Below are 23,660 nucleotides of genomic sequence, written 5' to 3' on the forward strand. Positions count from 1 at the left end.
ATATCTGGACCCTCTATTTTGTGCCATTAGTCTATTTGTTTATCTTTATGCCAATACCATATTGTCTTGATTACTGTAGCTTTATAATAAGTCTTGGAATTAGATAGTGTAAGCCTTCCAACTGTGTCTTTTTCAAGTTGTTCTGGCTATTCTAGGTCCTTTGCATTTCCATATGAAGTTTAAAATCAGCTTGTGAATTTCTACAAGAAAAAAAAAAAACGCTGCTGGAATTTGGATAGGAATTGCATTGAATCTATAGAACAATTTGGTGAGACCTGACATCTTAAAAATTTTTAGTCTTTCAACTCATAAACAAGTTTTTCAGATTTATTCCTAGATATTCCATATGTTTGGCACTATTATAAATGATATTTTTTAAAAATGTAAAATTTTTGGTTTATTGTTAGTAAATAGAAATAATTTTATTTTTATTTTTCGAGACAGTCTCACTGGGTCGCCCAGGCTGGAGTGCAAAGGTGCAATCATGGCTGGAGTGTAGAGGCACTTCAGCGATCCTCTCACCTCAATCTCCCAAGTAGCTGGGACCACAGGCACCTGCCACCATGCCTGGCTAATTTTTATACTTTTGGCAGAGACAAGGTTTCACCATGTTGCCCAGGCTGGTCTTGAACTCCTGGGCTCCAGCAATCTGCCCACCTCAGTCTCCCAAAGTGCTGAGATTACAGGCTTGAGCCACTGCACTCGGCCTGATAATAATGTTTAAATATTGATCTTATAGACTGAAATCTTGCTAATTGTATTTACTAATATTAGTAGATTTTTAATAGATTCCAGCAGATTGCCTACATTGACAATCATACCAAGTGTTGTTTATAAATAAAGACAAGTTTATTTCTTTCCAATCTGGATGTCTTTTATTCCTTATTCTTCCCTTTTTGCACGACTAGACCTTCAAATACAAGATTAATAGAAGTGATGAAAGCAGACATCCTTGTCTTATTCCAGATCTTAGGGAAAAACATTCAGTCTTTCACCACTAAGTACGATGTAAGCTGTAGGTTTTTCTAGGTGACCTTTTTATCTAGTTGAGAAAGTTCCCTTCCTTTCCCAGTTTGTTGAGGATTTTCATTAGAAATGGATCTTGGATTTTGTCAGTGCATTTTCTGCATCTATTAAAATGATCACATGATTTTTACTTTTTAGCAAACTTTTAAAAATGTTTGTTAATAGGGTGAATTACATTAGTTGATTTTTCACTGTTTAATCAACCTTTCATTCCTAGGATAAATCCTATTTGGTCTTGATGTATTATACTTTTCATATATATTGTTGGATTCATTTTGTTAAAATTTTGTTCAGAATGTTTGCATATATGTTCATTAGGTAGATTGGTCTGAATTTTTCTTTCTTTATAATATGTCTGGTTTTAGTATCAGGGTAATGATGACCTCATATAATGAGTTGAAACGTATTTCTTCTTCACTTTTCTGAAAGACTGTGTAGAATGGGTATTATTTTTTCCTGAAATATTTAGAACCCATCAGTGTATCTATTTGGGGCTGAAGTTTCTTTGTGGGAAGGTTTTTAGCTACAAAATCAAGGTCTCTGATCTATTCAGTTAATCTACTTCTTCCTAAGTGAGGTTTGGTATTGGTCCATTTAATCTAAATTGTCACTTTTTTTTTATTATACTTTAAGTTTTAGGGTACATGTGCACAACGTGCGGGTTAGTTACATATGTATACATGTGCCATGTTGGTGTGCTGCACCCATTAACTTGTTATTTAACATTAGGTATATCTCCTAACGCTATCCCTCCCCCTCCCCCCACCCCACAACAGGCCCCGGTGTCTGATGTTCCCCTTCCTGTGTCCATGTGTTCTCATTGTTCGATTCCCACCTATGAGTGAGAACATGCGGTGTTTGGTTTTTTGTCCTTGTGATAGTTTGCTATCATAAAGTTGTTCATAATATTTCCTTATTATTTGTTTAACATCTGTAGATTGTATAAGGAACTAGCCACTTTCATTCTTATTGCTAATTAACATCCTTTTCTTTCAGACTGGAGAACTCCCTTTAGCATTTCTTATAAGACAGGTCTGGTGCTGATGAAATTGCTTAGTTTTTGTTTGTTTAGGAAAGTCTTTATTTCTCCTTTGTGTTTGAAGGGTGTTTTTGCTGGATATACTATTGTAGAATAACATTTTTTTTCCTCTTCAGATTTTTTTCCTTCAGTTGTTTCAGTCAGAAATGACTTTCTTAAAGTCATTTTATGACTTTAGATGTATCATGCCACTCTCTCCTGGCCTATAAGGTGTCCACTGAAAAGTCTGCTGCCAGATGTATTGCAGCTCCATTGTATATTACTTGTTTCTTTTCTCTTGCTACTTTTAGGATCCTTTCTTTATCCATAACCTTTGAGAGTTTGATTATTAAATGCCTTGAGGTAGTCTTCTTTGGGTTAAATCTACTTGGTGTTCTATAACCTTCCTGTACTCGGATATTGACATTTTTCTCTAGGTTTGGGAAGTTCTGTCATTATCCCTTTGGATAAACTTTCTACCCCTATCTCTTTCTCTACCTCTTCTTTAAGGCCAGTAACTCTTAGATTTGTCCTCTGCCTTTTTTAAAATTTTATTTACTTATTTATTTATTTTTTGAGACGGAGTCTCGCTCTTGTCGCCTAGGCTGGAGTGCAGTGGCGCAATCTCGGCTCACTGCAACCTCTGCCTCCTGGGTTCAGGTGATTCTCCTGCCTCAGCCTCCCAAGTAGCTGGAATTACAGGCATCTACCGCCACACCAGGCTAATTTTTGTATTTTTAGTAGAGATGGGGTTTCACCATGTTGGCCAGGTTGGTCTCAAACTCCTGACCTCAACTGATGCACCCACCTCAGACTCCCAAAGTGTTGGGATTATGGGCATGAGCCACTGTGCCCAGCCAGATTTGCCCTTTTGAGGCTATTTTCTAGATCCCGCTTTTTATTATTTTTTCTTTTGTCTCCTCTGACTAGTCTTTTCAAGTAGCCTGTCTTTAAGCTCACTAGTTCTTTCTTCTGCTTGATCAATTCTGCTATTAAAGGACTGTGATGCATTCTTCAGTATGTTGATTGCATATTTTTTAGCTCCAGAATTTCTGCTTACTTCTTTTGAATTATTTCAATATCTTTGTTAAGTTTGTCTGTTAGGATTTTGAATTCTTTCTCTGTATTACCTTGAATTTCATTGAGCTTCCTCAAAACAGTTATTTTAAATTCTCTGTGATAGGTCACATATTTCTGTCTCTCCAGGAGTTGGTCACTGGTACCTTATTTAGCTCATTTGGTGAAGTCATGTTTTACTGCCTGGTCTTGATGCTTGTGAATGTTTTTCAGTATCTGGGCACTGAAGAGTTAGATATTTATTGTAGTATTCCCAGTATGAGTTTATTTGTTCTTATCCTTGGGAAGGCTTTCCAGTATTCAAAGGGACTTGGGTATTGTGATTTAAGACTTTGGTCACTGCAGCCATATCTGCCTTAGGGGCCACTCCAAGCCCAGTAATGCTGTGGCTCTTGCAGACTTGTAGAAGTACTACCTTGATGGTCTTGGGTAAGACCTGGGAGAATTACCTGGATTACCAGGCAGAAACTCTTGTTCTCTTCCCTCACTTTCCCCCAAACAAAAAGAGCCTCTCTCTCTTTGTGCTGAGCTGCCTGGAGCTGGGGGACGAGGAACACAAGCACCCCTGTGGTCACCACTACTAGGACTGTGCTGGGTCAGACACAAGGCCAGCATAGCCCTGGGTTTCTCCCAAAGCCTGCAGTAACTATTGCCTGGCTGCCTCAAGGCCCAAGCGTTCTTTAGTCAGTTCGTGGTGAATGCTACCAGGCTTGAGTTTCTCCTCTCAGGGCAGTGGGCTCCCCTGTGGCCCAGGGTGGGTCTAGAAATACTATCCAGGAACCAAGGCCTGGGACTGGAGACTCTAGAAGTCTACCTGGTATTGTACCCCACTGTGGCCGAGCTGGTACCCAAGCTGTAGAACAAAGTCCCCTTTATTCTTCCCTCTCTTTCTCTCGAGCAGAAGGATGCAGCTAAGAATGTGCTGTGTCACACCTGAAGTCAGCATGGCTCTGAGTGTTACCCGTGACCTGTGGTGAGTACTGCCTGGCTACCACTGCTGGTTATTCAGGGTCCAAGGGCTCTTTAGTCAGCAGGTAATGAATCCTGCTAGGACTGGGCCCTTTCCTTCAAGGCAGTGGGTTCTCTTCTGGCCCAGGGTATGTCTAAAAATGTTGTCTGGGAGATGCCGTCTGAAATGCAGGCCCTACGACTCTTCTTGGTGCCCTATTCTACTGTGGCTGAGCTGTTATCCAAGTTACAAGACAAAGTCCTTTTTCTGTCCCCTTCTCCTCAAGCGTGAGGAAGGAGTTTCTCCCAGAGCTGTGAGCTGAGTTGCCTAGGGTTGGGGGAAGGAGTGGCACAAGCATGCCCTTGACTTCCCCAGCTGTTGTCTCACCAGCTGGAGTTGGGGGTTAGGTGAATCAAGACTGTCTTTCCTACCTACTTCAGTGCCTCTTTCTTTGATATACTAAAGCCAGGTACTGTGACTACTTATCTAATTTTATGAAGGTGTTTTTTGTGTGGATAGTAGTTCAATTTGGTGTTCCTATTTTGGGGATGATTGCTGGAGGCTTCTGTTCGGCCATCTTGCTCCACCTCCTCTTCTCATTCCTGATATTGTCAATTTTTACTTTTTTTTTTTTTTTTTTCCTGTTCAGTCTGGCTAGATGTCTATACATTTTATTGATCTTTGCATAAAACTAGCTTTTAGTTTTACTGATTTTCTCTATTGTTTTTCTATCTTTTCACTGATTTTTGCTTTGTTATTATTTCATTTCTTCTGTTTATTTTGGGTTAATTTCCTCCTCTTTTTCTAGCTTCTTAAGGCAAAAATTGAGGTAATTGGTATAATACTTTTTTCATTTTCAAATTTAAGCATTTAAAGCTGTAAATCTCCCCCTATGTAATGCTTTTGTAGCATCCTCCAAATTTTAATATATTGTCTTTTAATTTTTGTTCAGTTTAAAATACTCTCTAATTTTCCATTTGATTTCTTCTCTGACTCATGGATTATTTAGAAGTGTGTTACTTAATTTTCAGATAATGAGAAATTTTCCATAGATCTTGCTAATTGAATTCTACTGTCGTCAGAGATCATATATTTTACATGATTTGAATCCTTTTATTTTATGGCCTAGAATATGGTCTGTCATGGTAACTTTTTCTGTGCACTTGAAGAAAAAGGTAAATTCTGCTGTTGTTGGGTGGAGTATCAATTAGGTCAAGGTGGTTATTTGTGGTGTTCGAGTATTTTCTAATTTTACTGATTTTATCTCCATTTGTTCTATTAGTTACTGAGAGAGGCTATTAAAATCTCTGATTATAGTTATGGATTTGCCTATCCTTGCAGTTCTATCAGTTTTCTTTTATGTTTTTCTTTTCTTTTTCTTTTTCTTTTTTTTTTAGACAATGTCTCACTCTTTTGCTTAGGCTGGAGTGCAGTGACATGATCATAGCTCACTGCTGCCTTGATCTAGGTTCAAGTTATCCTCTCACCTCAGCCTCTCAAGTAGCTGGTGCTAAAGGCATGTGCCACCATACCAAAAGTATTTAAAAATAATTTCTTAAGATTTATTTTTTGTACAGACAGGGTCTTACTAGGTTGCCCACGCTGGCCTCAAACTCCTGGGCTCAAGCAATCCTCCTGCCTCAGCCTCCCAAAGTGTTGGGATTACAGATGTGAACCATTTGCCCAGCCTATCAGCTTTTATTACATGTATTTTAAAGCTCTGTTATTAAATGCATAAACCTTTATTATTGTTATGTCCTCTTGATGAATTGATCTCTTCATCGTTATGAAATGACCTCCTTTACCACTGGTAATATACTTTGCTGTGAATATTATTGATACTAATCTAGTCACTCCAGTTTCTTTCTCTTTTTTTTTGAAGATGGAGTTTCGCTCTTGTCGCCCAGTCTGGAGTGCAATGGCGTAATCTCAGCTCACTGCAACCTCCACCTCCCAGGCTCAAGTCATTCTCCTGCCTTAGCCTCTCTAGTAGCTGGGATTGCCTTAGCCTCTCTAGTAGCTGGGATTAGGGGCGTGCGCCACCACACCCAGCTAATTTTTGTATTATTAGTAGAGACAGGGTTTCACTGTGTTGGCCAGGCTGGTCTCAAACTCCTGACCTCAGGTGATCCACCTGCCTTGGCTTCCCAAAGTGCTGGGATTACAGGCGTGAGCCACTGAGCCTGGCCTCCAGCTTCGTTTGATGAGTATAGCATGATATATCTTTTCCCATTCTTTTAACCTGTTTGTGTCTTTAAAATGAATATGTGTTTCTTACAAGTAGCAAATAGCCGTATCTCACAAATTTTTCATTAATCTGACAATCTCTGCCTTTGACTTCAAATTACATGTTTATTAGGATACTTAAAGTTGTTTTACAGCTTATTTTAAAAATGTATTATTTTTTTCTGTTTCATTTGGTAGTTTCTATTATTATATCTTTAAAGTTCCCTAATCTTTTCTTCTGAAATATCTAATCTGCCATTAATTCCATCCAATTTTTATTCATGTCAGACACTGTAGTTTTTATGTATCTGAGTTTAACTTGGGTCATTCTTATTTCTTTCATCTGTCTACCTAAGCTTTTGAACATATGAAATACAGTTATAATGACTATTTTTAATGCCCTTGTTGGCTAATTATAATATGAATCTTTTCTTGGTTGGTTTTGATTGATTGATTATTCTTCTCATTATGGGTCATATTTTCCTACTTCTTTGGATGCCTGGTAATTTTTGAATGAATGCCAGACATTGTGAATTTTACATTGTTTATTAGGTATAGGACATTTGTGTCTTCCTAACAACATTATTGAGCTTAGTTTTGGGATACAACTAGGTGACTTGAAGCAGTTTGATCCATTCAAACTCTTTTGAGATTCTTTAGGTAGAACCTGCTCCCAAGACCCTTCTGAGTCATCTATCCAGTGCCCTGTCAATTCTGAGGTTTCCACTTTTCCAAGAATTCTTTCATTTGGTTCTTTCCCTGGCCTTGGGTAGTTTCCTTACATAAATGTGATGATCAGTACATTCCTGAATTCTCAAGGCAGACCCTCTGCTGACCTCCACATTCTCTCATGCAGCTTTTAACTTTCTGGTCCTATGTCCTAACAGTTCTAACTGCCTTGGTCTCCCTCAGACTCTCAGGTCAGTCTCTCTAAAGCAGGAGTCTGCTGAGTTCTGCTTAGGTCCCCGCTTCCTGCATCATGCCTTGGAAGCTCTTTCAGAACAATAAGCTGAGGGCAGCTGTGGGCTCACAGTCTCATTGGGATTACTGTGCTTCATTTTCTGATGTACAGTGCCTTGAATATGATTATTTCATATAATGTCTACTTTTTTGATTGATTTAGGCTGGAGAGTTAAGTCAGTCCCTGTTACTTTATCTTGTATGAAAGCAGAGTCTAAGGAATTCTTTTTTAAACTGTAAAGTTAGGTAATCATGCTTACATTCTCTCTGAATTCCTAGAGAACAGACTGGTTGCAGTTAAATTTTACCAAAGGAGCCTCCTCAAGACTTCAACTCCTTCATTATCAAACCCTGAATTTCTGAATGAGATGAACATTTAGAGCCACAAACAGAATTCTCCACAAGGGCAGGGAAATGGACTGTTCAAAGGGCATTTTTGAGACTAAATGTCAGTGTTATTCTCCAGATTAAGAAGAAGGCTGACTTTTTTCACCATGGAAATCCCTTCAGTGATAATAATCACTATGAGAGTTTTTGAAATGTATATCCCAGTTTCTTTTTTCCGTAAGATCCCAAAGCTCTTAACAAATATAGTAATCAATATGCAAACTAGGATCATAATCAAAGAGTCTTGTGTTCCAGACTAATTTCTTACCACCGCTTTTGGGCTTGCTCGGTTGCTCTGGCAGGCTAGTATCTGCCTTGTATGTGTTTTTCTCTTTTTCACCATTCCCTGTGTTTTTCTTTCTTTTTCATTATTTCTATCTCTCTTTGAACTTCTCTTTGTCACTGTATTGGAACATAAGACACATGAATTTCACTCCTAGAATTATTACTATTCCATGAAACACTGGCTGAGTCACTTTAGCCTTTGGCTTTTAATAAAATAATAATAAGGCTGGGCACAGCGGCTCATACCTATAATCCCAGCACTTCGGGGGACCGAGGCAGGAGGATTGCTTAAGCCCAGGAATTCAAGACCAGCCTGGGTAACATGGCTAAACCCCATCTCTATAAAAAATAAAAAAAAATTAGCTGGGTGTGGTGGTGCACACCTGTATTCCCAGCTACTTGGGAGCCTGATGCTAGAGGATTGATTGAGCCCAGGAGGTTGAGGCTGCTATGAGCTGAGATCACACCACTGCTCAACAGAATGAGATCTGTCTCAAAATAATAAATAATAATAATAAAGGGTTAAACTAGTTGCCACCCTTCTCCCTATCTTCTGGGAATTATGGTACTAGAAAATGAAGTAGCATGTACGAGAAGTTTTCTCAAGTTTAACAGATTTCACCTGCTTCGTTCTTCCATGTAGGCTGTCTCTTATCAAGTGCCTACAGTGGCTTAAGACTGAGCAAGGTGCTATACTGGGAGACAGTTTTTGGGGTATGCAGGGTGAAGAAAGAGCTTCCAAGGGAAAGAAGCCCCTAGGTAGTTTATAATCTTATAATTCTCTTAAGTACAGGTCACGCTTTGGACTCTTCAAAGAATGGCTGGGTCCACTGTAATTGGATAGTATTTACTACAAAGAAGGTGCTTTTATGTGTGTGTATGTTCAATTAATCTGGCGTCTTTTGATTTAAACTATAAGAATGTTTTAATGTTTTTTGCCCAGTCCTATTGGTAGTCATTTTCACAGAGACAGTGACTCAGTCTGCCTCAAATGGGTCCAGGATAAACACGTTTTGCTTACCTTTCCATGAGCAACTTTTCAATTGTTAAAGTGTGCTAGAGTCAGATTACATGGGCTTGTGAGTCCTTTCAACATGGGTAGGAAAGAAACCTCTAAGCCTCTGTTTCTTTACCTGAAACATGAGAATAGTCTTTCCCCTGCATAGAGTTAACATGGAATTAAATGAGATGCTGCATATAAAGCATTTAGTATAATTCCTGGCATGTAGTAAGCGCTCACTTATTGTCGGTTATTCTCATTATTCATCATTCAGTAACTTACTCAGTCCCTACTATGTGCAGGGTCCTTGACTTGGGTCTGAGATATTCTAATGAAAAAGCTCTCTCCTAGCCTGACACGATGGCTCACGCCTGTAATCCCAGCACTTTGGGAGGCCGAGGTGGGCAGATTACTGGAGGTCACGAGTTCGAGACCAGCCTGGCCAACATGGTGAAACCCCATCTCTACTAAAAACACAAAAATTAGCTGGGTGGGATGGCAGGTGCCTATAATCCCAGCTATTCAGGAGACTGAGGCAGGAGAATCGCTTGAGCCCAGGAGGCGGAGGTTGTAGTGAGCCAGGATTGCACCACTGCACTCCAGCCTCGGTGACAGAACAAGACTCTGTCTCAAAAAAAAAAAAAAAAAAAAAAAGAAAAAGAAAAAACTATCTCCCTGCACTACAGTCTAACTGCACTACAGTCTAAAGGAAGGGTTGGCAAACTTTTTCCATTAAGAACCAGATGGTAAATATTTCAGACTTTGTGGGCCATATGGTCTCTTTTGCAACTGCTCAACTCTGATGTTATAGCTCAAAAGCAGTCACATACAAGACATTAACAAATGGGTATGGCTTTGTTCCAATAGTTTACTAACCCCTGTTCTAGAGGGAAGACAGATATTCAAAGAAACCATTGCAATACAGTGTGGTAAGTGTTACGATAGAGGAAGTGGGGAATGATCTAGCCTGTCACCACTCATTGTGCAGTCTTTAGACAAGCTGCATTGGCATCACCAGGAAGCCTGTGAGGAATGCAGATCCTCACGCCTCATCCCAGAACTGTGGAATCAGAGTCTGCATTTAACAGACTGAATTTTTTGCCCAGTCCCATTGGTAGCCATTTTCCATATGATGCAAAAACTCTTGACAAATATAGTAATCAATATGCAAACTAGGATCACAATCAAAGGGCTTAACAAAAGAAGCTCTGACAGAGGGCTGTGTTATACAAGCAAGAATATCCCATTTGAAAGCTGAAGGACAAGCAGAAGATTCTGGGGCAATATATGGGCCAGGGGACATCTTTTAGGCAGAAAGTAGAGCAAGTACAGAGATGTGGAGGTGAGAAAGAACACAGTTGAAGAACTCAAGAAATTGGGGAACCTCGCTGGCAGTAAGATGGTAACACTACTCTAGGCTAGAAGAAATTTAAGCAACATAATAGTCAAATGCAGTGACCTGATTTTGTTTAGATCCTGTTTTGAAGAAACCAATTATAAAAAGACATTTTTGAAACAATTGAATTTTTTATTTTTTATTTTTATTTTTTTTTTTGAGACAGAGTCTTGCTCTGTCACCAGGCCGGAGTGCAATGGCATGATCTCGGCTAACTGCAACCTCTGGCTCCCAGGTTCAAGTGATCTTCCTGCCTCAGCCTCCCAAGTAGCTGGGATTACTAGCTTCCGCCACCATGCCTGGCTAATTTTTGTATTTTTAGTAGAGACGGGGTATCACCATGTTGGCCAGGCTGGTCTCGAACTCCTGACCTCAAGTGATCCACCTGCCTCGGCCTCCCAAAGTGCTGGAATTACAGGCATGAGCCACCATGCCCAGCCAAAAATTTGAATATAGAGTGAATGTTAATACCACTGATTGTGATAGAGGTTTTGTGTTTATACATAAAAAAGTCTATTAGAGCGATACATGGAAGGACTTTGGGGTGAAATGGCCTGATGACAGGGATTTTAAGAAATATTCACAAAAAAAGAAGGCTGACCAAAAGGAAGACATGAAGCAACTGGAGCAAAAAGTGAATAATTGTTGAATCCAAGGATGGGTGTATTGAGTGTTTTTTTATATTATTCTCTCTTCTTTTGTGTACTCTTGAAAACTTTCTTAATAAAAAAGTTAAGGAAGAATGTTGGACTGCATCAAGTCTCTTATCTCTGCTTTTATGTGAAATTCAGCTCATGATTAATCCATCCCAAGAGCTGTGTACAAAGCAATATTTTCCATCTTTGAAGACAATTTAGAAGTCCTTGACAGGAGGTCACTCTGAGCCCAGTGGATCTACGTGCATTTCCTTTTATTGGAAAGAACAGAAGAGCAATGACTTCAAGGAAGTTTTACTCCATTTCTTTTTTCTTTTTCGAGATCGAGTCTTGCTCTGTCGCCAGGCTGGAGTGCAGTGGCGCTATCTCGACTCACTGTAACCTCCGCCTCCTGAGTTCAATCAATTTTCCTGCCTCAGCCTCCCGAGTAGCTGGGACTACAGGCATGCGCCACCACGCCCAGCTAATTTATTTTGTATTTTTAGTAGAGACGGGGTATCACCATGTAGACCAGGATGGTCTCAATCTCTTGACCTCATGATCCACCAGCCTCGGCTTCCCAAAGTGCTGGGATTACAGGCCTGAGCCATTTCTTAAAGCAGATGTGTCTGAGCTGGGGGATGAGGGCCTCTCATCCCAGCCTAGACCCTCACCCAGGGCCCCCGCTTCCCCTGTGGTAAAGTCGCAGCTAGGTCTGCAGCTTGCTGAACAGTGTACTGCAATGGACACGAGAAGAATGCACACCTTTGTGCTCCTGGGTTGCAATCAAGTATATGCAGTAATAGCCTTTGATGGTGAGGATTACAGACTTTTTTCATGAGGAACACATATTATATCTCTGAAAGAATCAGTAATAAGGAAATTAGGACAATGAAGAGCAGATCATTTTGGACCCACTATTTACTAGCTCTGTAGCCTTGAGAAAGTTATGAGGTCTCTTGAGGTCTCATTTCATCATCTGTAAAATTATTTAACCTACTCGATTGGGTTGCTGTGACAATTTAATGAGATAACATGTATAGTCTTGATCTCATTGCAAGCTATAAGAAGTGATACATAAATGTCAGTTGCATTTTTCCTGAGCTGGACTTTCTAGTATTCGCTCCTATTTCATAGGTGGCTTGTTAAGCTTATCTTTCCTCTGAGCTTCACATTTGTTTGGTGCTGAATTAGAATTTCCATGTGGTGGTCCCTGAATTTTACTGCTCCCCCAGCACCCTGTCTTTGTCTCTCATGCTGAAAGTAGCCTTTTAACATTTGCCTTTTAACCTAGGTCTTCCTTCTTTTTGCCTGGAATGGTTGTTTTTTTGTTTTTGTTTGTTTGTTTGTTTGTTTATGAGATGGAGTCCCACTGCAACCTCTGCCTCTTGGGTTCAAGTGATTTTCCCTCCTCGACTCCCGAGTAGCTGGGATTACAGATGCCCACCACCAGGCCCTGCTAATTTTTGAATTTTTAGTAGAGATAGGATTTTACCAGTTGACCAGGCTGATCTTGAACTCCTGATCTCAAGTGATCTGCCCACCTTGGTCTCCCAAAGTGCTGAGATTACAGGTGTGAGCCACTACACCCAGCCTTCTGCCTGGGATGTGGATGTGATTCCCAGAAGTGCAGCTGCCATCTTGCCACCGTGAGGTAACCTAAGGGTGTCAGAGCAGAAGGATAAAAGGAGCCTACATCCTTGATGGCAGTGTGAGACTATACTAGAGCTTGACTACTCACCAAATCTCACCTTTAAAGAACACACACTTTAAAATTTAAAACTCCAATTGTCTCTAAAATAAGAAAGAAAGAAAATAGGTTCAGGTGAGGAAGTATGGCAGAATGTTGATAATGATGAATCTGGGGAATGGACATATTGGTTCACTATACTTTTCTCTTTAATTTTGTGTGTGTGTGTGTGTTTGAAATTTTTCATGACAAAAATTTAAAAGAAAATTGAACTTCACCAAATTTCTTATCTTGATTATTATGTGAAGCTCCAGGTTCTAATCAAGCTCTTCCAAGGGCAGAGGACAATGATTTCCTGTTGGCCAACTTTTCATTGGCTGCATCCCAATACCCCAGGCTTGCCTCAATATTCCTGCTGTGCTGCTGCCCCCTGCTGGCCTCTGCCATTTTGTGTGCCTGAGGATAAGCTTCCCCCCATGTCAGAGGGCTGTGAGCTCCCTCCACTGAAGAAGGTTTTTAAAGATTAGACTCTTGATTTTAGATGATGTTTAATAAATGAATATCCCTTCTATTCCCAAATTCTTAATGCCTGATTTTTAAAAAGCATGATGGGCATGTGGGGAGATACAAGAGACACAGAAGCCTCTGCCTTTGTGGTTCATTTTGTAGGAGTGAGGATTCATAAAATGTACCACCCCCCATTCTGTCTCAACTGATGCCCCATCCCTCCTTCCATTTTCATCCTTCTAATTTCTTCATTCTCTGTTTGATAGACATGTTATGGGAAATATGTTTCAGAAATACCATCTTTTTTGTTTTTATTTAATCTTAGATTTCCTGAGTGTGATGCTGGTGAAATATTTGTGAACAAAATAACTACTTCAGATGGACCAGAAGAGAGAAAGGATGGTACAGGTTGCTGAAGACAACCTTGACTGTGTTTTTAAGATGTGCCCACGTCTGCTAACCCCAGGGAACTATTGAACACAACATATTTGATGGGTTCGCTGATTTCCAGAACAGCCAATAGTAGTGTAACTGAGCAGAGAAACAATGCTGTTAGAAGGGGCACAGTGAGAGTGAGATCAGCCCTTCGGTTTGCGTGGGAGCTGGGTGAAGCCTGTGACTGCTGGCTTTCCCCTGCTTCCCTGACAACCTGCATGACTCAGCAGAGGCAGCCATAATCCTGCTAGGTACACAACTCTATTGACCTTGCAACGTCACCCCCATCCCCCACAGCAGCCACAGCAAGACCTGCCCAAGGAGAGTCTGAGCTCAGACATGCTTAGCCCTGCCCTGACCTGATGGGCCTTTCCTGTCCACCCTCGTAGATGAAGACAAAGGGCATATACTCTTGGGAGTTTTAAGGCCCTGCCTACTGCCATTTTCTGTCAATACTACCACAGCTGATGCTCTCTGGAAAGCACCACCTCCTGGCAGTAGGCCAACCAGCACAAAAATAGAACATTAAACCACCAAAGCTAACAACCCTCATAGAGTCCATTTCACCCCCTGCCACCTCCATGGGAACAGGTACTGGTATCCACACTGAGAGACCCATAGATGGTTCACATCACAGGACTATGTGCACACAATCCCCAGTACCAGCCCAGAGCCAGGTAGACTTGCTAGGTGGCTAGACCCAGAAGAGAGATAACAATCACTGCAGCTTGGCTCACAGGAAGCCACATCCATAGGAAAAGAGGAAGAGTACTACATCAAGGCAACACCCCATGGGACAAAAGAATCTGAACAACAGCCCTCAGCCCTAAACTTTCCCTCTGACAGAGACTACCCAAATGAGAAGGAACCAGAAAACCAACTCTGGTAATATGACAAAACAAGGCTCTTTAACACCCCCCAAAAATCACTCTTGCTCACCAGCAGTGGATCCAAACCAAGAAGAAATCCCTGATTTACCTGAAAAAGAATTCAGGAGGTTAGTTATCAAGCTAATAAGGGATGCACCAGAGAAAGGCAAAGCCCAGTGCAAGGAAATACAAAAAACGATGCAAGAAGTGAAGGAAGAAATATTCAAGGAAATAGCATAAAGAAAAACAAGCAAAACTTCAGGAAACATTGGACACACCTATAGAAATGCAAAATGCTCTGCAAAGTCTCAGCAATAGAATTGAATAAGTAGAAGAAGAAATTCAGAGCTTGAAGACAAGGTCTTCGAATTAACCCAATCCAACAAAGACAAAGAAAAACAATACGAAAATATGAACAAAGACTCCAAGAAGTCTGGGATTATGTTAAGGGAACAAACCTAAGAATAATCGGTGTTCCAGAGGAAGAAGAGAAATCTAAAAGTTTTGAAAACGTATTTGGGGGATTAATCGAGGAAAATTTCCCTGGCCTTGCTAGAGACCTAGACATGCAAATAAAACAAGCACAAAGAACACCTGGAAAATTTGTCACAAAAAGATCATCATCTAGGCATATTGTCATCAGGTTATCTAAAATTAAGACAAAGAAAATAATTTTAAGAGCTGTGAGACAAAAGCACTGAGCTAACCTATAAAGGAAACCTATCAGATTAACAGCAGATTTCTCAGCAGAAACCCTACAAAGCTAGAAGGGATTGGGTCCCTATCTTCAGCCTCCTCAAACAGAACAATTATCAGCCAAGAATTCTGTATCCAGCAAAACTAAGCATCATATATGAAGGAAAGGTACAGTCTTTTTCAGACAAACAAATGCTGAGAGAATTCACCACTACCAAGCCACCACTATAAGAACTGCTAAAAGGAGCTCTAAATCTTCAAACAAATCCTGGAAACACATACAAACAGAAACTCTTTAAAGCATAAATCACACAGAACCTATAAAACAAAAATGCAAGTTAAAAAGCAAAAACAAAAAAACAAAAAAAGCCAAGGTACACAAGCAACAAATAGCACAGTGAATGCAATGGTACCTCACATCTCGATACTAACATTGAATGTAAATGGCCTAAATGTTCCATTTAAAAGATACAGAACTGCAGAATGGATGAGAACTCACCAACTAACTCTCTGCTGCCTACTGGAGACTCACCTAACACATATGGACTCACATAAACTTAAAGTAAAGGGGTGGAAAAAGGTATTTCACGCAAATGGACACCAAAAGCGAGCAGGGATAGCCATTCTTGTATCAGACAAAACAAACTCTAAAGCAACAGCAGTTAAAAGAGGCAAAGAGGACATTATATAATGGTAAATGGCCTTGTCCATCCAGAAAATATCACAATCCTAAACAAATGTGCACTTAACACTGGAGCTCCCAAATTTAAACAACAATTACTAATAGACCTAAGAAATGAGATAGACAGCAACAGAATAATAGTGGGGGAATTCAATACTCCACTGACAGCACTAGACAGATTATTGAAACAGAAAGTCAACAAAGAAACAACGGTTTTAAACTATACCTTGGAACAAATAGACTTAACAGATATAAACAGAACATTTCATCCAACAACCACAGAATACACATTCTATTTAACAGTGCATGGAACTTTTTCCAAGATAGACCATGTGACAGGCCATAAAATGAGTCTCAATAGATTTAAGAAAATTGAAATTATATCAAGCACTCTCTCAGACAACAGTGGAATAAAACTGGAAACCAACTCCAAAAGGAACCTTCAAAGCCATGCAAATACATGGAAATTAACCTGTTCCTGAATGAGCATTACGTCAAAACCAAAATCCAGATGGAAATTAAAAAATTATTCAAACTGAATGACAATAATGATACAACCTATCAAAACTTCTGGGGTACAGCAAAGGTGGTGCTAAGAGGAAAAGTTCATAGCCCTAAATGCCTACATCAAAAAGATTGAAAGAGCAAAAACTGATATTCTAAGGTCACACCTCAAGGAACTAGAGAAACAAGAGCAAACCAAATCCAAACCAGCAGACGGAAGGCAATAACTAAGAGCAGAGCAGAACTAAATGAAATTGAAACAAAAAAATACAAAACATAAAACAAACATGAGGTTCTTGGAAAAGTTTAATAAAATTGATAGACCATTAGCAAGATTAACCAAGAAAAGAAGAGAGAAAATCCAAATAACTTCATTAAGAAACGAAACAGGAGATATTACAACTGACACCACTGAAATACAAAAGATAATTCAAGGTTACTGTGAACATCTTTATGCAGATAAACTAGAAAACCTTGAAGAGATAGATAAATTCCTGGAAAAATACAACCCTTCTAGCTTAAATCAGGAAGAATTAGATACCCTGAACAGACTGACAACAAGCAGCAAGATTGAAATGGTAATTAAAAAATTACCAGCAACAAAAAAAGTCCAGGACCAGATGGATTCAGAGCAGAATTCTACCAGACATTCAAAGAAGAATTGGTACCAATTCTTTAGACACTATTCCACAAGATCAAGAAAGAGGGAAACCTTTCTAATTCATTCTATGAAACCAGCATCACCCTAATACCAAAACCAGGAAAAGATATAACCAAAAAAGAAAACTATGGACCGATATCCTTGATGGACAGAGATGCTAAAATTTTTAACAAAATACTAGCTAACCAACAGCATGTCAAAAAGATAATCCACCATGATCAAGTGGGTTTAATACCAGGGATGCAGGGATGGTTTAACATACACAAGTCAATAAATGTGATAGACCACATAAACAGAATTAAAAACCAGAATCACATGATCATTTCAATAGATGCAAAAAAAGCATTTGACAAAATCCAGCATCCCTTTATGATTAAAACTTTTGCAAAATCAGCATACAAGGGACATACCTAAATGTAATAAAAGCCATCTATGACAAACCCACAGACAACATAATATTGAATGGGAAAAAGTTGAAAGCATTCCCTCTGAGAACAGGAACAAGACAAGGATACCCACTCTCACCACTCCTTTTCAACATAGTACTGGAAGTCCTAGCCAGAGCAATCAGGCAAGAGAAAGAAATAAAGGGCATCAAAATCAATAAAAAGGAAGTCAAACTGTGACTGTTTGCTGACGATATGATCCTTTACCTCGAAAATCCTAAAGACTCCTCCAGAAATCTCCTAGAACTGATAAAAGAATTCAGCAAAGTTTTGGGATCTTAAGATTAATGTACACAAATCAGTAGCTCTTCTATACACCAACAGCGACCAAGCAGTGAATCAAATCAAGAACTCAACCCCTTTTATAATAGCTGCAAAAAAAAAGAATAAATAAATAAAATACTTAAGAATATACCCAACAAAGGAGGCGAAAGACCTCTACAAGGAAAACTACAAAACACTGCTGAATGAAATCATAGATGACCCATTCCATGCTCATGGATGGGTAGAATCAATACTGTGAAAATGACTATATTGCCAAAAGCAATCTACATGTTCAATGAAATCCCCATGAAAATACCACCATCATTTGTCACAGTAGAAAAAACAATCCTAAATTTCATATGGAACTAAAAAAGAGCCCGCATAGCCAAAGCAAGACTAAGCAAAAGGAACAAATCTGGAGGCATCACACTAACTGATTTCAAACTACACTATAAGGTCATAGTCACCAAAACAGCATGGTACTGGTAGAAAAACAGGCACATAGACCAATGGAACAGAATAGGGAACCTAGAAATAAACCCAAATACTTACAGCCAACTGATCTTCAACAAAGCAAACAAAAACATAAAAGTGGGGAAAGGACACCCTTTTCAACAAATGGTGCTGGGATAATTGGCTAGCCACATGTAGGATAATGAAACTGGATCCTCATCTCTCACCTTATACAAAAATCAACTCAAGATGGACTAAGCACTTAAATATAAGACCTGAAGCTATAAAAATGCCAGAAGATAACATTGGAAAAACCCTTCTAGACATTGGCTTAGGCAAGGATTTTATGATCAATAACCCAAAAGCAAATGCTATAAAAACAAAGATAAATAGTTGGGACTTAATTAAACTAAAGAGCTTTTGCACAGCAAAAGGAACAGTTGTCAAACAGACAACCCACATAGTAGGAGAAAATCTTCACAATCTATACATCTGACAAATGACTAATATCCAGAATCTACAACAAACTCAAACAAATCAGTAAGAAAAAAGCAATCCCATCAAAAAGTGGGCTAAGGACATGACTAGACAATTCTCAAAAGAAGATATACAAATGACCAACAAACACGAAAAAATGCTCAACATCACTAATGATCAGGGAAATGCAAATCAAAACCACAGTGTGATACCACCTTACTTCTGCAAAATTGGCCATAATCAAAAAATAAAAAATAGTAGATGTTGGCATGGATGTGGTGATCAGGGAACACTTTTACACTGGTGGTGGGAATGTAAACTAGTACAGCCTATAGAAAACAGTGTGGAGATTCCTTAAAGAACTAAAAGTAGAACTACCATTTTATCCAGCAATCCCACTACTTGGTATCTACCCAGAGGAAAAGAAGTTATTATACGAAAAAGATACTTGCACACACATGTTTATAGCAACACGATTCACAATTGCAAAATCGTGGGACCAACCGAAATGCCCATCACTCAATGAGTGGATAAAGAAACTGTGGTATATATATATATACGATGGAATACTACTCAGCCATAAAAAGGAATGAATTAATGGCATTTGCAGTGACCTGGATGAGATTGGAGACTATTATTCTAAGTGAAGTAACTCAGGAATGGAAAACCAAACATCATATGTTCTCACTGATATGTGGGAGCTAAGCTATGAGGATGCAAAGGCATAAGAATGATATGATGGACTTTGGGGACTTGGGGGGAAGGGTGGAAGCAGGGGAAGGGATAAAAGACTACAAATCAGATATACTGCTTGGGTGATGGGTGCACCAAAATATCACAAATCACCACTAAAGAACTTACTCGTGTAACCAAATGCCATCTGTACCCCAATAACCTATGGAAAAATAAAAAACTTTAAAAAATTCCTTATCAGGAAGATTGTCAGTCTGACCAGAAGACCCTCTCCAACATGCCAAGATTCTAGAATAAAAAGTGTCTTCCGTGCTCAGAGAGATTTTTAGGGCACTGGAAATACTCTGTATGACTATAATGGTAGATACATCTCATACATTTGTCCAAACCCATAGAATGTATGACACCAAGGGTGAACCCTCATGTAAACACTATGGACTCTGGGTGATAATGATGTACCAGTGTAGGTTCATCAGTTGTAACAAATGTACCACCCTAGTGAAAAGTGTTGATAATGGGAGAGCCTATGCATGTGTAGGAGCGGGGATATATATGAAAAATCTCTGTACCTTCCTCTCAATCTTCCTATGAACCTAACTACTCTAAAAAAAAAAAAAACTGTCTTTTGTTTTCAAGTGTCTTCTCTTCCTGGAAGCTTTCAGGAAGAATTACAGGTCATAGCTCTGTGTTGACTAGGTCTTACCTGAGTTGAGGACAAATGTGGGAGCCTTCAGCCTAGCAGATGAGATAGGACTGTCCAATGGTTGGGGCTAAAGGCTGGGTTACTATGGGTTTGCAGACACCTGGAGTTAGTATAGGATTCCAACAGTCTTTTCCCTGACCCACTTCTGTGAGCCTGGAGCTCCTCTCACATTGCCTGTCCACTGCAGAGATGGGGCTGACCTTGGTCAGGTTGAGATCATACTTTCCAGGCTCAAGCCGTCCTCCCACCTCAGCCTCTCAAAGTGCTGGAATTAAAGGCACAAGCCACTGCGCCTGGCCAGGAATACTATCTTAAAGCTCTTATTCATCTGGGGTATCAGGGGACTACTAATATGCACTGTAGGGGTATTAGCTGTTATACTATTTTAAGTTGTTTTTATTTTTGGTCATATATCTTAAAATTTATACCCAGACTGGATTCATGGCAAAAGATGGGACACATGAAGATTCCCACGTTGAAATACAACAAGCTATGAAAAACATCAGAAAGAACATTCTCTAAATTCTCTTCAAGATGAGTTCATGAGATCTAAAAGTTGCAGTTACATAATAAAACTTCTTATATAGCACTTCAAAATATCTCTATGTCAACAACAACAAAAATATCTCTGATACTTCAAGAAGCTAGTGACTGTTATATGCAATCGCATCTCTAGTTTATTGGGTATAAAGACCATTAATATCTGTAATGTGTTCTTTGCTGGGAAGAACTGGGAGAGAGCAGCCTGAAACCCTTTTCTAATTTCATCATTTAGAAACAAACATGAACATTTCAAAAATAAACCACTCAGTTTTTTTTTTAATGGCAAAGGCAAGCATTCCAACATTAGGTCATGGAAGCAATTTTAATCTATTTTTGCTACTGTAAAATGCAGTCAAAATTATTCTTTATTAAGTGTGTCCAATCTCAAAATACACCCACAACACAAGATGTTAATGCTAAATGGATTGGTCAAGAAATCATGCCTTTCCTTACATAATTAAGTTAAATTAAGGAGCATGTGTTGCTTATTAAGTGGAACCAAAATATTTATATTTTAAAATAATTATTAAAGATGGCATTAAGTGAAATGCATTATAATCTGAAATAATACTAAAGATATTTTTAATGCAAAACTATTTCTTTATCATGTACCACATATAAATGACATTTGATTTTTTTACATCCCCAAAGAGTGTCACGAGCTTATGTATTCCCTCCCTGTAAAAGAAGTTCAAGAGTCGTATTTAGACCTTTCAGTATGACATACCAGCCTCTCTGAGACTTAGTGCAAATTCTTTCCATTCACCAATGCACACTACCATCTGGCTAGCCCAAACTGTTGGAAGTTCCTCTAAGCATGTCCTTCACAAGTCTGGGTTTTTGCATATGCTTCTTTATGCCTGGAATGTTCTTCCATCATCTTCACTATTTTTGAACTGAAGCGTTTCTTCTTTAACTCTTGACATCAACTTCTCTCTAAGGATCTCCCTTTCTGAAAGTCAGGGAGAGTTAGATGTTACTTTCTGTGTTCCCAAACCATTCTTTTCACAATTCATTTAATTATCAGAAAGTTTTGTAACTACTTGATTAGTTCTCTATCTCTCCTGCTAGACTACAAATTCTCTGTCATGGGGTCTTTGTCTTATTCATATCTGATTCCTTTAACATAGTCCCTGGAACAAAAATTGGCTCCCAAAAGATGTTTAAAATGATGTTCCATAAGGTGATCTCCATCAAGAAAAGGCTTAATTGCATTCAATATATTCCGTTGAAAAGCTAGGAAGTAGGAAATGGATTTTGAAAAGATTGCCATCTTAAATGACTAAAACAAAATAAAAATGTTGATGCTTAAAAGGTGCCTTCTCAGATCTCCACAGCTTTCCTGCAGAACCTAGTCCCTAAGGGAATCTGGATAAATAGGCTGGCTTGGCTTAGAACTGCCCACATGTTTCCCCTGAGCTCAGTTGCACCTACCTGCTGGATAACACTCAGGTTGGTCCTCTTATCCCCACAAAAAGTAGGATTCCCTCATTACCTTTGCCAAGGGCCCGGTTGCTGGAGTTAATGAGATAAAGGCAGAAAAAAACAAAAAAGCCAGGAAATTGCCATAAGACATTATTTCAGTGCCTCACAAGGAAAAGGACTCTTGGAGAAATGAATCCGCAGTCATGAGTACAGGAGGTGGCAATTTAGCTTCAGAGAAATCCTGAGAAAAGCCGAGGGAAAGGAGCAGTTCATTCTCTGTTTCTGGGATGGGTATCAAAAGGAGTGAAAGCCTCCTTGTTTCTAAGAACTCAAGGCTGGGTGGGTCTTCTGGGCATCCTCTGTTTATATCTGAGGTATGTCAGAAAATCTCTGATTGTGTATTCTGAAGAGGTGTTCCAAACTTTTTGGAATCCTATTTGAGCAAAACTTGAGGTCTGAGAAAGTAAAAAGATGGGTCTTCAGTGTGTACCTTCTCCTTTCTGATTGAAAGGGCAATAGCACATCCTACCAACTTTACCCTAACACTTCTCTAAAGAAAAAGATGCAGGTTCAAATTGGGTGCCCTAAATGCCTTCCAAGAGAGTTTGATCATTTAATTCAGCTCCAGATGATTGGACTGAAAGCAATTTGAGCAAAAGCAATTTGGTCAAACATAAGTTGGCCAGTGAGATAATTTTGGTCAAAAATGGATTTCAGTCATGGATTTTTCATTTGTTAAATCATTTTGGCTGATCACAAGGGAGGTTTTGCAATCATTAATGCATGTGTTTGGCACTTTTTGTCTCCCCTCTTTACCTTTTTCAATGCAGTAAGTATTTTCTCTTATTCTTTTGATGTTTTAAATCTGGAATTAAATTTCAAACAATTCCAGCTCTACACTGTGTATGGTAATGAAAAATTGGAAACACCCAAAATGTTTGGCAAAAGAGAAATAGCTGAAATAACCCCATGTCCAACACTTGGTGGATTGCTGAAATAAATTACAGTATATTTCAAAGAAAATCCTCAGATATCCCCTCAAATTAGCTATTTATCAAGACCTAGACCTAAGGGTTACAGACGTGTAATCTTTTTTTTTTTTTTTTTTTTGAAATGGAGTCTTGCTTTGTCGCCCAGGCTGGAGTGAGTGGTGTGATCTCGCCTCACTGCAACCTCTGCCTCCCGGGTTCAAGTGATCCTCCTGTCTCAGCCTCCTGAGTAGCTGGAACTACAGGTCGCCACCACCATGCCCGGCTAATTTTTGTACTTTTAGTGGAGATGGGGTTTCACTATGTTCGCCAGGCTGTTCTCGAACTCCTGATCTCAAGTGATCCACCCACATTAGCCTCCCAAAGTGCTGGGATTATAGGCATGAGCCACCGATACCCAGCCATTCTTATAGAAAAGACATATATGCACAGATAGAAAAATCTGGAAGATATATATCTTGATGATTGTTTCTGATGGGTAGGCCTATGCGGGTACTTTATATTAGGCTATGCAAAAGTAATTGTGATTTTGCCTTTAAAGTAATGGCAAAAACAGACCAAGCATGGTGGCTCACGCCTGTAATCCCAGCACTTTGGGAGGCCAAGGCTGCTGGATCACCTGAGGTCAGGAATTCGAGATCAGCCTGGCCAACATGGTGAAACC

The sequence above is a fragment of the Pongo abelii genome, chromosome 15 (assembly GCF_028885655.2).
Source record: "Pongo abelii isolate AG06213 chromosome 15, NHGRI_mPonAbe1-v2.0_pri, whole genome shotgun sequence".
NCBI lineage: Eukaryota > Metazoa > Chordata > Mammalia > Primates > Hominidae > Pongo > Pongo abelii.